Source organism: Thermobia domestica, chromosome 13 (assembly GCF_964235325.1).
Source record: "Thermobia domestica chromosome 13, izTheDome1.hap1.1, whole genome shotgun sequence".
Lineage (NCBI taxonomy): Eukaryota > Metazoa > Arthropoda > Insecta > Zygentoma > Lepismatidae > Thermobia > Thermobia domestica.
The window spans coordinates 216,157,874-216,171,989 of NC_137466.1; the positions used below are offsets into that span (position 1 = coordinate 216,157,874).

General features: G+C 34.1%; 1 protein-coding gene across 1 annotated transcript in view; it reads left to right on the forward strand.

Moving 5' to 3' along the window:
• The first annotated feature begins 9,177 nt into the window (after window positions 1-9,177).
• Window positions 9,178-14,116, forward strand: part of LOC145669021 (sodium-coupled monocarboxylate transporter 1-like) — a 65,450-nt gene continuing 60,511 nt past the window's right edge. Inside the window, exon 1 of the mRNA XM_081737360.1 lies at window positions 9,178-9,425. The gene's annotated coding sequence lies outside the window, so the exon portion shown is untranslated. The remainder of the gene's footprint in view (window positions 9,426-14,116) is intronic.

Here is a 14,116-nt window from a genome sequence, read left to right on the forward strand (position 1 = left end):
TACCTTCTCTGTTCTGTTTATAATTTTGTACAAATGATGTAGCAAGTTGTAATTACAATTTGCATTTATATACATATGACAACTGTAGAACTTATAGGAGATACTCTCCATATTGTAAGTCAAAACAGACAAAATAAATAAATAAATATTTTGGAGAGTAATATCCATAAATGGACCAAAGTAGTAGTAGTACAAAACATGTGGAAGTATTTCAGTGGTAGTTTTATATTCTTTTCTTTACAATTTTGAAAACAGATACTGAAAATGTAACTACTGACTATGGTAAAATATTACAATTTATTTTGTTTTCTCGGAAGTAATAGACTTTACGTTGTTGCGTTGACGCAGACTGTTAAGAAATAGGTCCCAAATGATTTCAACGTGATTACTGAAACCGCTTCCTTCTCTGCAGAATTGGAAGCTTTCCCCTCTGTGCGATTCAACAGAAAGTTTGGACGATCTCGTAGATAGTTAACGGCAGTGATGCCAATTTAGCCTATTTTGGCTAAATCTAGTCTTTTTTGGAGAGGCATTCAGCCATACAAATCTGCAAAATGTTTATAGCCTTAAATATAGCTTATTTTATGAAACTCTATTTGCCACTTTGGCCCTCTTTGTTAGCCGGTAAATTAATTCCAAAATTACTTCTTTCCTTCACAATCAAGTGTGAATGTTTTTTTTTTTTTTTTTTTTTTTTTTTTTTAATAAGACTATTTATCATTATATGACTCGTATTAATTGATTTCTCTTGACAGAGGATGTTTTATTCCGCAACAAACTATTATTTCTTCTTCTTCCCCCACCCACAGATTTAAAGATATTTAACAATACTTGTCGACTCAGAAGTAATTTTAATGTCGCTTCCGTAACGGCCCCGTTTGCTACTTTTTACTTATTTTAATTTTCGCATTTCGTTTCAAGAATGAGAGTTTTCTAATACAAATTTAGTAACTGATCGATTCTTCAAGCCACGGAGATTGTTTTAGTTTATTAAAGGAAACAAATAGGACGCCTAATTAGCTTGAAAACACTCAATACAATCATGACGATTCGTGTGGGTGCACGGGGAAATTAGAAGCGTTGTAAGGTCTATGCCTGTCGAAAGAAATACTACCGAGAATTGGGGCAATGACAATATACAAAACCAATCCACAATCCAACGATGATGCATCCAGATTCAGCGCCTCCGCTAGCTGCGACGTCATCGATGATGACTTATTTCAATTCAACTGATAATATGTCTGTTGACTTTCAGAAATCAGATTAGCTATTGTTGGATTTTATTGTAATTTAAAGTCATATATGTTACTTGTTAATCTTCAGGGAATAAAATTCAACATTCCAAATTTTACTAAAACTCACTTATAATTCTACACACACAAAAAAAGGTGTTTGAAGGTCTACAATATGGGTCATAGGTTAGCAGTTCAAAATCTAGCTTATTTCTGACGGTCATCTAGCCTACTTTCTTCAGAGGTTGTCGGCAACACTGCTTAACGGTCAACTTGCCTGCTATATGTCTTAACGCTCTTCCGCGCTTCGTGCCAGTTTTACCAATATGGGAGAAAAGTTGCTAAATCTAAGGCATCAGACTTCCAGAATAACGACAAGAAATATAACGACTCTTTTTTGGTGACTTTTAAAATACGATTTAGCAACTTATTGAACACTAGAACTACCAGGAAATTAATTATACAAGATATACCAAAGGGATCATTTTGACCCCTTAAGTTTTACAGTTTTTTAGGTTGAAATTCAGCGTTTCTTTGGCAATTAAGGCTTGATGTGACTTTATGTAATAATTAATATGCTGTAGAATCCACACTAGATTTAACCAGGTATCAAAACATGGTCTCCCACGCCTAAAATGTTGGACAATATGTGAATACATGTACACTTAATTTTTTTAAACATACACTCAGGAACATTTATTATACCAATAGGTTACGCATTTATTTAGAAATATAAGATGTGAGCATATAAACGAGTACAAGCTTCAAGAGTAAATCAAAAGTTTGAAAATATTATTATATTGAGGCATATAGGTATAAATTTCAATGTCCTGATTCCGCTACATGTCCCGATTTGGCACTTCTTTCTTTTTCTGTAGAAGTTGTTGATACTGCTGGCAAATCTTTTGAAACACATTTTTGTCTCACTTTCTCAGAACGCTCCAACGCTAAATTAAGAAGACAACTTCTCCAATTTTCTGTCTACTAATATCATTATTTGTAATACGCTTGTATCAGATAAAAAAGTTTATGGCGGCCAAACCAAGTAGGTTATAAAAGAGCTATACTGGCCAGTTTCTTCTAACAGCCTTGACAGAATATTTACTATCCATCTGGTCTACAATGTCTACACCAATTTTCTGCTGGTGATAAAACAAATCTTTTAGTTTTCTAATTTTCGTCACCACTCATTGCATGTACGCTAGTTTGAAGAGTGCTCAATATCAGTTCTCTTTTATTTTTTCTTGCATTGATATGTGGTGAGTGTGATATCGTCCACGGTTTTGAATAGTCTGTGGTATACAATTCTTTATTACGCAAACGTACGGAAGCTGGAACTTTTCTCCTGTTGCTTCGGATTCTACCAATCAAATTTGTTCCATTAATTTTTAGTTCCCTTGCAGGATATAGAGACGTAAAAATGTTGTCTCAAGTTACATGCAATCCTGAGTTTCAAAAGATGTGAAACTACATGTTTAGCAAGAGGGATATTCGTTAGAAGCTTTTCATCTTTTCCTAGATATTGAAAACTATTTAGTATATATATTTGTTCTTCACTTCAAAAAGCATCCAAAATTTGTCGCCATATTTATCCGGCTTGCTACCCATGAACTGAATAAATGGACCGCGAGTTTTCATTGGAAAGAACCGCACACAAATGGTAAAAAAGTATGGGGAGTGTAGTACCTTCGGGAATTTTCAATCAACTGATACCAGATATCAGGAAATAAGCGAAACCAATATAAGATGCAATAAATTTTACGTCTTTCGCTCCTCTTAGATTTGAGATAAAACTTATAAATCTCATTATTTCTTCAAACCAGTTTCTGGGCATTACATTACGAAACAAGCTGCAGCCCAAGCTTTCAGACCAGAGACACTTAACATTTAACGTTCTCATCCTTATTGCTTCACGGAAATAGAGCAAGACAATAATTGCATCAAACTCATCGAGATAAACTGACCAATTAGGATTATTAAAACTCGACGGGCCTGACCTTCTGTACACTTCTTTATATTTTGCAAGAGAGTATCGGTTACAATCAGTCTGAATGCACTTGCAGAAGCATAATTCATATTATGTTTTTGTAATCTTTGTAATCATAAAACGAACTATATTATGTTTTTGTAATCTTCCGCATGTCTTGTTTACATCCACTATCGTCCACACAGTTTGAGCCGGAGTTCACTAGGCATACCAGTAATTTTAGCAGTATTCCCTTACTCAGATTCTTCACTTGAATCATTATTACTAGTATCAGAATCAGTATATTTGACTTCTTTCTCATAACTACTGGCAACATTTTATTTTTCAAGGTCTGTAACATCTTCCTTTTCAATCCAGCTGTTACTGTCCTCATCACCAGAAGCACTATCGTCAATATCCTGCAACTGTGCTAGAAATTCTGTACGCCGTTTACTACCTGCAGACTCCATCATTCGCAGACAGTGAAACACGTTCGCCTCAAATCAATGGTTGTTCTGAATTGTTTCGGGTGCATCAATAATACACCTTGATAAAAAGTATAAACGAGAATCAAAATAGACATTTATTATCCAGGATAAAATAAATAGGAAGTGAACCATATGGTGGACAAATACAGTCTGCGTGTGTTTTCTCGAGGTTCATCCGTTTCCTCCCACTTTGTTCATTCCACCATTTCATTCATTTCTTATCATCACCGTCTCCTTTAGCCTAGCCGTCATAACCGTGGGACGTACAACTCAAAGATCTCATTTTCATTTTCAAGGTAAATAGGTAGGTGCCAAAATGACCCCCGTGGTAGTTCTAGGTAAATCGCCATTTCTAGAGAAAACTAAAAATAATTGAAATATGGTATTTAATATATAATCACACCGGTTAGAGAGAAGAAAAGTGATGCAATATGTTTTGGATATTATAATTAATGTTCAAATTAAAGGATGATGAATCACCGTAAGGGGTCAGAATGACCCGTTTGGTAGTTCGTGTGTTAAAAATCTAGCGACTTTTGTGCTGTGAACAAATCAAGCACTATCAGTTGCAAACAGTTTTTATATATTTATTTTCCTTTTACTTATTTGAATGAACCCAAGCGTCTCTCCCGAATTCTTCTTTGTTTCCTGGTAAGCTGCATATTGTCGACGTATCGAACTTCACCTTGTTTCCAACAACCGGTCGTGTTTACGTATGGAGAACACCGTGGCAGACCTATGATACAGACTGTCTGCTCCCAACTGTAAAGCATGGGTGTGGTTCTGTTACAGTATGGACAATGATATCTTGGTTTTCTGAGGGTCCCACTATAGCCCTGCATGGAATGATGAATGGTAACATAAGGCGTATGAGTTCATTTTGGGGGACAAGGTTCTACCCATGGACCAAATATTGTTCCCTGATAGTGATGGCAACTACCAAGATGATTTGGCACATTGTCACGCTGCTAAAAAGGGGGAAATCATGGTTTGAGGAGCATGACCAGGAGCTATCACACTTCTCCTGAGTCCCACAATCACCAGATCTGAACATCAATGAGCCATTGTGGTCTGAGTTAGAAAGGCGTGTTCGGTCTCATTACCCTCCACCAGAGATGAAGTGGGTCAGTGAGTCAGTGGGTAAAGTAGGTAAAGTTTTCTGATTGGGTCGTGGGTCAACAGTATGTGACCCACTGCGACCCACCGACTCACTCTGACCTACCGACCCACTCTGTTCATTGCATTGTAGACAGTATCTTCTGAAGACTGGTGAATTTGTCTGCGTTTTATTTCTAAGACATCCATTTCCCTTCCTTTTCCATTTGTTTCTGTTTACTTACCTGAGTTGAGTATAACTAAGTGAAAAAAAGAACTTCAGACACTTTTGGATATTGATATTAGTCATTGTAATAATAGCAATAGGACTTATACTACTACTTGGCTTTCGAAGCCTGTGAATTTTAGAGGGGATAACTACTGGAAAAAAATACATTTTTGAATCACTGTAATATATAAATTATTATATAAAAAAATGTATGTAACTATGTGTTTCTGATCATCATGGCCAAATTGCAAGGTCAAATGAAATGACTTTTGGTATATAGTTAGGCCTTAATCGAAACTGGGGTGTTATATCGCTTTCATTATAATACATAATATCCTAAGGAGGTAGTGAGGATCCGAATTTTTGCGAAAAAAAATAGTATCTCGCAAGCCCTTAAACTTACGTAGCTGAAATTCAGTGTATTAACTCTTTATTGAAAATAAACAGAATGTGTCCTAACATTTTTTTTAAATTCTCCTTTATGGGAGGGGCCACTTTCTATATATGGAAAGTGGAAATTTTATTACACAGAAATTGGAAAGTGGGAATTTACACGGAAATTTTAGGTTTGGACTGTATGCATAATTATATGGAAAATTTACACTTTTTAATTCTTTACGTTGGTCTACTTACCGTGATATGGGGCATTCAAATTTCATCCTTTTTTCCACTGAAAAGTACCTGTAATTCAACAATGAAATAATTAAAACATGATAATTTAATTGAAATTCATCGTGATTTGGCCCATGACGAACAGCAGTGTGGTAAATGAAGGAGAAGAAGGGGAGAGATTCCCGGGCACCTCTGAACACTTGCCCGGAACCTCGTTCTCTTTTGCATTCTAGGGGTCGGGGAGGGAACTTGGTAATGACATCAAACCTTCATGTGTAATTACAAAAATTAAATTTATAAACAAATAAGAAAGAAATCGTTAGTTTATCAGGTTTTAATTGATAATTTACGCACAAGATTTCCTATCGAAGATGTGGTAGATGAAGTTTCTGTTCTCCAGGAGTCGACATTGCCAAATGACATGGTCGATATGGAAAGTAACTTGTATAGAGATAGAGAGGTGATACTTCTTGCTGAGTATTTCAAAACTGACCAAGAAAAATCGTTATCAGACTTAAGTCTAACAAACAGATTGTCGATGAGGAGTTGCAGGAATTTCTATGTCGGGTAGAAGTATTACCAATTTCCACGACAGAGTGCGAACGGGTATTTCCTCTTATGAATTTACAAATGACTGGTATTAGAAGTAGACTAAGTCCTCAAACATTATCTAACTTGTTGTTCATCAATGTTAATGGCCCACCGCTAGACAAGCTCAAAGTAGACGAGCTAGTTATTTCTTGGCTGAAGGATGGACATAATTCCGCTGCAGATGATTTACCACGAAAAAGTTCTGGAGGTCAACAGGAAAGAAGCCCGATTTCAGATTTGTTTTAAGGTGGCAAGTTACGGGTTGCGGAAAATGTATACTACTTGTGTTACTCATTGCTTAGTTGTGTTATTCAACTTTGTACCTAACTTTTTACAAGTATCTGTTCTACCTTTTATGTGTAATACTGCTTTTTTAAACTAAAAGATAAACTACTTTGAATAAATATTTATAATAATTACAATTATGCATATTTGTAATTTAAATTTAACGTGGCGTTTTAGTGATTACACAAATTACAATTATGAGCATACTTTGTGGAGATGCTCTCAGAGAGGGTACCCGAGAACCTTTATACGCTTATCAGTATTTTTCAAGTATTTTGTGAGAAAAATACTGTGAACTAAGAAATCATAACCTTTTCCACATTGTACAGGGGTATTTTCCTGCGAATAGAAGTTTGTTTTGGGATGTGTTGAGAAATCAGGAATAAACCCTTCTTACTTTAAAGCGGCTCAAGGGAAAGGGACCAAATCTTGGATATAGGGATTGGAAGTAATCCACATCTGACCCTGAGAAATAGGATTATGGTGGCCATTTTGAAGTCTGCAATTTTGTATTCGGTCCCAAAATTTAAAATGGAAATGATGTTTTGTGACATCGTTTTTGGGTAGCCTTTCGTTATAAAAACATATCTTCCTATATTGTCAACTTATCTTTGTCATTTAATTCTTTTTATCTTTGAAATAATAGTTTATTATCTTTCAATATTGTTTTTTTCTTTATAGGTTACTGAAATATTAATAAACTATTACATACATGTAACAAGGAAATAATTATTTAATATATGTGTTGATATATAATTACATCCCGTCGGAACACACACCAGCCTATATTGAAATTATTTATATAAAATGAAATTACATAAATAATATAATGAATGTTTAAAATGATAATAAAATAAAGCTGAAGGCTGTGGATAACTAGGCAAATTCTACTGCATCATTAAGCCAATTTTTGTAGCATCTGGATACTTTTTTCTGTGTTCACTGACAATTTGCAATATCTATTGTTTCTCTTTTTCGTCCTTTGTTAAAATGTTCCCGTATTCTTCTATCAGTTTTACACCTCTCTCTCTGCAACGTCATTCACCACCACAATGTTTTTCAATATATTCAACCCACGTTGAAAGTTCACATCTTCTCTTCAAGTAGATGGGCATGTGCATTTATTTCTTTACTTTGTTGTTTAATTCAAATAAGGGAAACTATTCAACAATCTTATAAATCGGCAGCCCTTACAGAGATATAAACTCACAGAATATTAAGTTTTATTACTTCGGAGCTTTTACTTTCCATAGTTGATAATTAATACATGTTCAGAGATAAGTGGAAAATAAAGGCAGACGTCTGTTTGTCGTCAAAAGCTACCTCAAAATGATATAGCATACGAGGTCATTTCTATTTAAAATTTTGTGCCCGAATCCAAGATGGTGGACGTAAAAATATGCCTCATCTCGGTCACTAGTCAGTATCAGGTATGGATCTACTTCTACAACCTCTATCCAAGATATGATTCCTTTCCCTCAGCCATTTTTAAGTTACAAGAGTTTATTACAAGCTTTTGCCATATACTATACATTGTAAATGCATTCAGATGTTTAGGTCGGTTGGGGGTCGGTTAAATATTCTTCGATTGAGCCCATTTTATTTTTTCACAGATTAATTTAGTCCCACATGGAAGCAATTTAGGGGTTGGGAGCAAAGAAATTCGGAAATCAAAAATTAAGGACCACCCTAATATATATATATATATATATATATATATATATATATAGCGACTTTTTGTGTCAACTTTTTTTCAAGATTTGGCCGTGCAATGATACGTATAAGATAGTTGCTCGGTCTATCGTCGCGAAATACTTAATTTTTAATTTTTTTTATCCATCAGAAGATGCCGATGCTTTCTGACTTCGAATGAAGCAGAGAACAAGATATATATATATATTTAAGTTGTATTTTGAAGAATATCCATAGCAAATTATGCTTTAATTGTTTGTTTACCGGTGGTAACATAAAAAAATCATCACTGATTTGTCAGCATATTATTATTAAGATTAGGAGTTAGATTTATGGTATTTTGGCATCTATGACCATGTTAGCCCATCATGTATGAGGGAAGACGTCCCTCAGCGATTACACTCCCCGGAAAATTGGGAAGGATGGAAGCAATGGAGAAGAAAAAATCGGCCTGAAATAATTACATAAGGTAACTTCCCGGCATTTGTCTGATGTGAATGAATACTTTCTTGATTGAGTGTTCACAGCTAGAAAGTACTGGTATTGGAAACACTGTGCTTCAGATTGGAGGATACTTATTTAAAAAAAAATATATGTAAGTGCCCAGTGTCAATTTCAGGAACTTTTGTTTTGAAGCTATGAACTTCAGCTCCGTTACAAAATTTTCTATCGTGCTTAATGTAGATTCCGTTTATTCTGGTATTACTATTTTTTACCCCCAGTGAATTGAATCCCCATTCTCTACCCGGACAAAATGTTTTCAAATCATCACATGCAGTACCTACAGACAACAATGGAAATTTTAAAGGAAATGAACCCTAATAAATACAAGAGCATCATTCATAAGAGCTACTTAAAAGAAAGTCATGGTTATTTATCTTTAGCAAATGTTAGCTTTTGTTCCTCTGTAAATTTGTGAGGTTCAGTGGCATCTATTTATTTATCTGTTGAGAAACGCTGAAATCTTTGTAGCAAGTAAACATGGAAGACAAACTGTCATAGTGTTTCACAATGGTAGAACGTTTCGTTAAGCAACGTTTCTTTCACTGATTCTACAACGAAACAAGTTGTTACATTTGAATTGAATTACTAACAGTAGTGGAATGAGAAATGCTTCAATCCATTTTCTGAAAAAGAAAATTAAAAAGAAGGAAGACTTGTTTTCATTGAGAAGTAATTAAGGATATTGTGAATTCAGTTTTTTTGTTTCTTAATTAGACAAAGTAATTAAACAGGTAAGTTTAATGTTTATCATAATTTTTGATTTTATTTTTGAACTATTTAAAGGTAAATGCATCTATATCCATCACGACCTTGGAACTCACTGAAGGAATAACTTACACTTCTGACTGGAATATAATGTTCTCTATCTATTAAAATGCTACAAAAGCAATTAAAATCGCCTGAGCTCCAACCTATAACTTAAGCTTTCAAATCTTTAATTTACGGTTATGTGTGGTTTCACGTTTAACAGAGACAAACATTTTAAGTATTTGTACTTTAAATAGTCTAAATTAGTTAACTATATTCTTTTCATAAAGTTTACGATATAAAATTATTGTTCAAAGCCTTTATATTTTAATAAGCCTTCTCTAAAATCAATGCATGTGAATTGCGCTTCCATCTTCCGAGTTCTTTTAATCTATATGTTGAGGATGTTTATATGTTTGTGGTCAATCCTTTCGACAATGACTAACTCTAAAAAAACTAACTAACTCTATGGCCTATGGAACCCGGAGGTTCAGTGCCGCGTTCACAAAAGCTCTCCACTGACTTCTATCCTTAGCTAATTGCATCCAGTTTCTACTTTGTATTCCTATCTCTGCGAGATCCATCTTAATATTGTCCTCCCATCTGCGCCTAGGTCTTCCTAATGGTCGTTTTCCTATGGGTCTACCAGTCAAGACTTTGAAAGCGTTTCTACTTTCTTCCATTCTAGCTACATGACCTGCCCACCTAAGCCTCCTAGACTTGACGACCCTAACAATGTTGGGTAAACCGTATAAACTATGTAGTTCCTCGTTATGAAGCTTCCGCCATTCCCCATTCTCGTTCCTCTTGGGTCCGAATATTCTTCTCAGGATCCTGTTCTCAAAAACTTTCAGTCTATGTTCTTCCCTCAGAGTAAGCGACCATGTTTCACACCCATACAGAACAACAGGCATGATTATCGTTTTATATATTTTAAGCTTCAAATTCCTCGACAGAATTCGCGACGACAAGAGATTTTGAACCGAATAGTAACACGAATTCCCTGCTTTTAGTCGACATTTAATTTCTTCGTGAATATGATTTTCGTCTGTTAATATTGATCCTAAATATTTGAAACTATCCACTTTATCAAAAGCATTATTTAATATTTTAACGCCTCCACAATTTGCCGTATTACGGTCCCGACGCACTTCCATGTATTTAGTTTTCTCTGCATTTACTTCCAAACCCATGTCCCTGCAAGCGTTTAATAAGATCTCTGCATTTATTTCTACTGTTCTCCTATCATCCCCTATTAAATTTACATCATCAGCATATGCCATAACCTGGTGAATGCCGTTCAACTCTAGGCCCTGGTTACTATCTTTGATTTTCCTTATGGCGTATTCCAGCACAAAGTTAAATAATAATGGCGACAATGCATCTCCTTGTTTCAGGCCATTTTCGACGTGGAAGCTCGTGGACAAAAATTTTCCTACCCGGACTTTACTTTGGGATTCACTTAAACATATCTTAATTAATCTAATTAGCTTTCTCGGTATTCCAAGTTCTGTAAGAACGTTGTATAATGTTTCTCTCCTAACCGAGTCGTAAGCCTTTCTAAAATCAATAAATAGTTGATGTACCGGGGTATTGTATTCCCACTTTTTTCGAGTATTTGGCGAATGGTAAATATTTGGTCGATAGTTGATCGATTTCGTCTAAATCCACACTGATAATCTCCAATAATTTCATCTGCGTATGGGGTCAATCTTGCTAACAGAATATTTGAAAGGATTTTATAGGATGTTGACAGAAGAGAAATGCCTTTCGACAATGAGTTTCGGAAACTACAGGTTCTAGAAAGATGACGTTTTCACTGATCGATTGGAAATTTTGCGTAGATTGTCCAGTTATAATTGAATATTTTTTTAAAAAAACATGGCCATTATTTCTTTATTATATTTTTTAGGGCACACTGAAAGCGTTTAAATTAAAAAAAAAAAAAAAAAACTAAAGCAATACATATCCTATCCGTTGTACATTCCAACAACACATTGTTGTATATTGGGGTTGTATATGTCTCAGTCGCATTTGTTTCGTGGCCAAATAATAATGAAAAAGGAAGTACAACAATTTCTTGAGTCGAAGATAAATCTTTATTTTTTGAGTATTTTGCCCAATGAACACCATATGTAACTTACATTATAAAATGTTGTATATGTAATGTATTTGCTTATTACATACTATATGCAAGAAGAAAGAAAACGCTGGTCATACATGAATAAGGAACTCCAACCGGGAGTAGGCTCAAATCTTGCAAACGGTGCGAGATATTGAGCTAAAATAATCAAAAAAATCTTCCCTTTATGATATCCCTTACCGATTTTTTTTTTTTTTTTTTACCAAGACGTCTTTCACTTGTGTCTTTAAAGGGACATGTACATATCTTGTGTGGAATTAGAAGGAGATTTATGCTGATATGCGAATGATGCGCTGTGTAGAGAGCGCACGTTCAGCTAGTATACACATATTTGTTAAAATTAAAATATAGTGTAAAGATTTAGACAACTTAACATTATCTTCATCAGACACTAACTGAAAGAAAAATCTTCCGTTATCTAGATATATCCACAGAAATAAAATAAATTAGATCTGATTACAGGTGCCTTCTGAAACAAACAGTGAGTATAGACCTTTCTATTTTGAGTATATATATATATATATATATATATATATATATATATATATATATATATATACTTCAATGTTCTGAAAATATTTCTCTCAGTTAGTGTCTGATGAAGATAACGTTAAGTTGTCGAAATCGTTACACTGTATTTTAGTTTTAATAAATAAGCATATATATATATTATGAGCTCCTTCGTGGCTAAGTGGTTAGCGTACTGGGTGGGAGACACGAATTCGATTCCCAGCGGGGACTCATGTGGTTCGGATTCCACATTAATCAAGAGGTCCCGTCTCAAATAGCCTTGCTGCCGAAAGAAATGTTAAACTCGAAATCAACTGAACTCGACAACTGTATATATTCTGGTCAGAAGTGTTAATTATTTCTTTGGTAAATGAATCTTTAAAGCAGAAACTTAGGTTACTTCTATCCTCACTTTCTCACTTTCTGCATAGATAACCTAAGTTTAAACCTTGCTGGGAATGTTATTACATGATATTTGTATCTGCGCAAGAGAAGTTAAGTTTTAAACTAACAAACCAAATGTGCATTACACTACGGTGAGCAGAAAAAAAAATTAAAAAATCGTTTTTTCAACTTGTAATATAGCCGAAAAGTTGTGAATTAGGAAAACTAAAAAAAGAATATAAAACAGAAATAAAGTCTCTCGATGTGTGCCGGTCACACATCAACTCTAAAATTTGCCGAATTTAAAAAAAAAACTTTCTACGATACTTTTTATCTTAATTAACTTATCGATATTTAAATGTAATAGCACTTGTCGAAACCGATAATGACTTAGAAAAAGAAAATGAAATGAAATCTTTGAGTTTTATGTCCCACGTCTAGGCTAAAGGAGATGGTGATAATGAGGAATGAATGAAATGGTGGAATGAAGAAAGTGGGAGAAAACGGGAAAACCCCGAGAAAACCCACAGCATGGTGTTTGTCCATGAGCTCAAAGCTCATTTGGAGCGAGCTGAGATCGGAGCAAGAAGCCCATGCACCATTTAGGAAAAGAATTTTTTAAATCTGCCGAGGTATTCCGCTCGCAAAACAGCTTTCAATTCTAACAAATTCTGGCACTCGTTGTAAGAATTGACATCTGTTGCATGAGAGGATTAGCTTGAACGATTTCAACAATTTCTTTTCCTAAATTATTATCGGTTTAAGCAAGATTCGACTGGAGCTATTACATTTAAATATTGAGAAGTTAACTAAAAAAAAAAAAAAACTCTCGTAAGAATGTGAATTTTTGGAAACTCGGCAAACATTAGAACACATACATGACGCATTATTTATTTATTTGTTTTAACCCCCTTTTAATCTTCCAAATTCACAACTTTTCCGCAGTATTACGACTTGGGAAAATAATTTTGGATTGGTTTCGCCCCACCCTATTACACACAATTCGAAAGCAATTTATTTATATTTAAAACAATACTTTATCTTAATTGAAAAGAAACACGATACTCAGGTAAACTACAGTATCGTGATGGGTAAACGCACTACAATTCTTTCTCAATCTTACTAAGTTTCAAAGTATTAAAATTAGAATTTAACGAACAGTACTATAGTTGCTTTTTAGATTTGCTTTTAAATATTTAATACAAACTAATGGGCTTGTGATACTACTCTACTACTACTACTACTACTACTACTAATAATAATAATAATAATAATAATAATAATAATAATAATAATAAATTTTATTTTACGTGCTCTAGAACAACTGAAATGCAGCAAAAAACAGCACTTTGTCATATTTTATATTATTTTAACATTATAATATAGTAAAAGAGATAAATAATGATTAACTTTTAAACATGAATTTTATAAGATAAATTCTGACAGTGTAGCTTATGTCAATTCCTAAAACACTGCGACGCCAAAAACTAGAAGTAAAGATAATAACAACTAATTAGAAGTTCTAACATTTTAAGATATGCATCTATTATAGCTTGCTAAATGTCCAGAGATTAAAATATATTTCCTAATATGGTTGCAATAAAAGTTTTACCTTTGTACCGTATATTGAAACTTAAA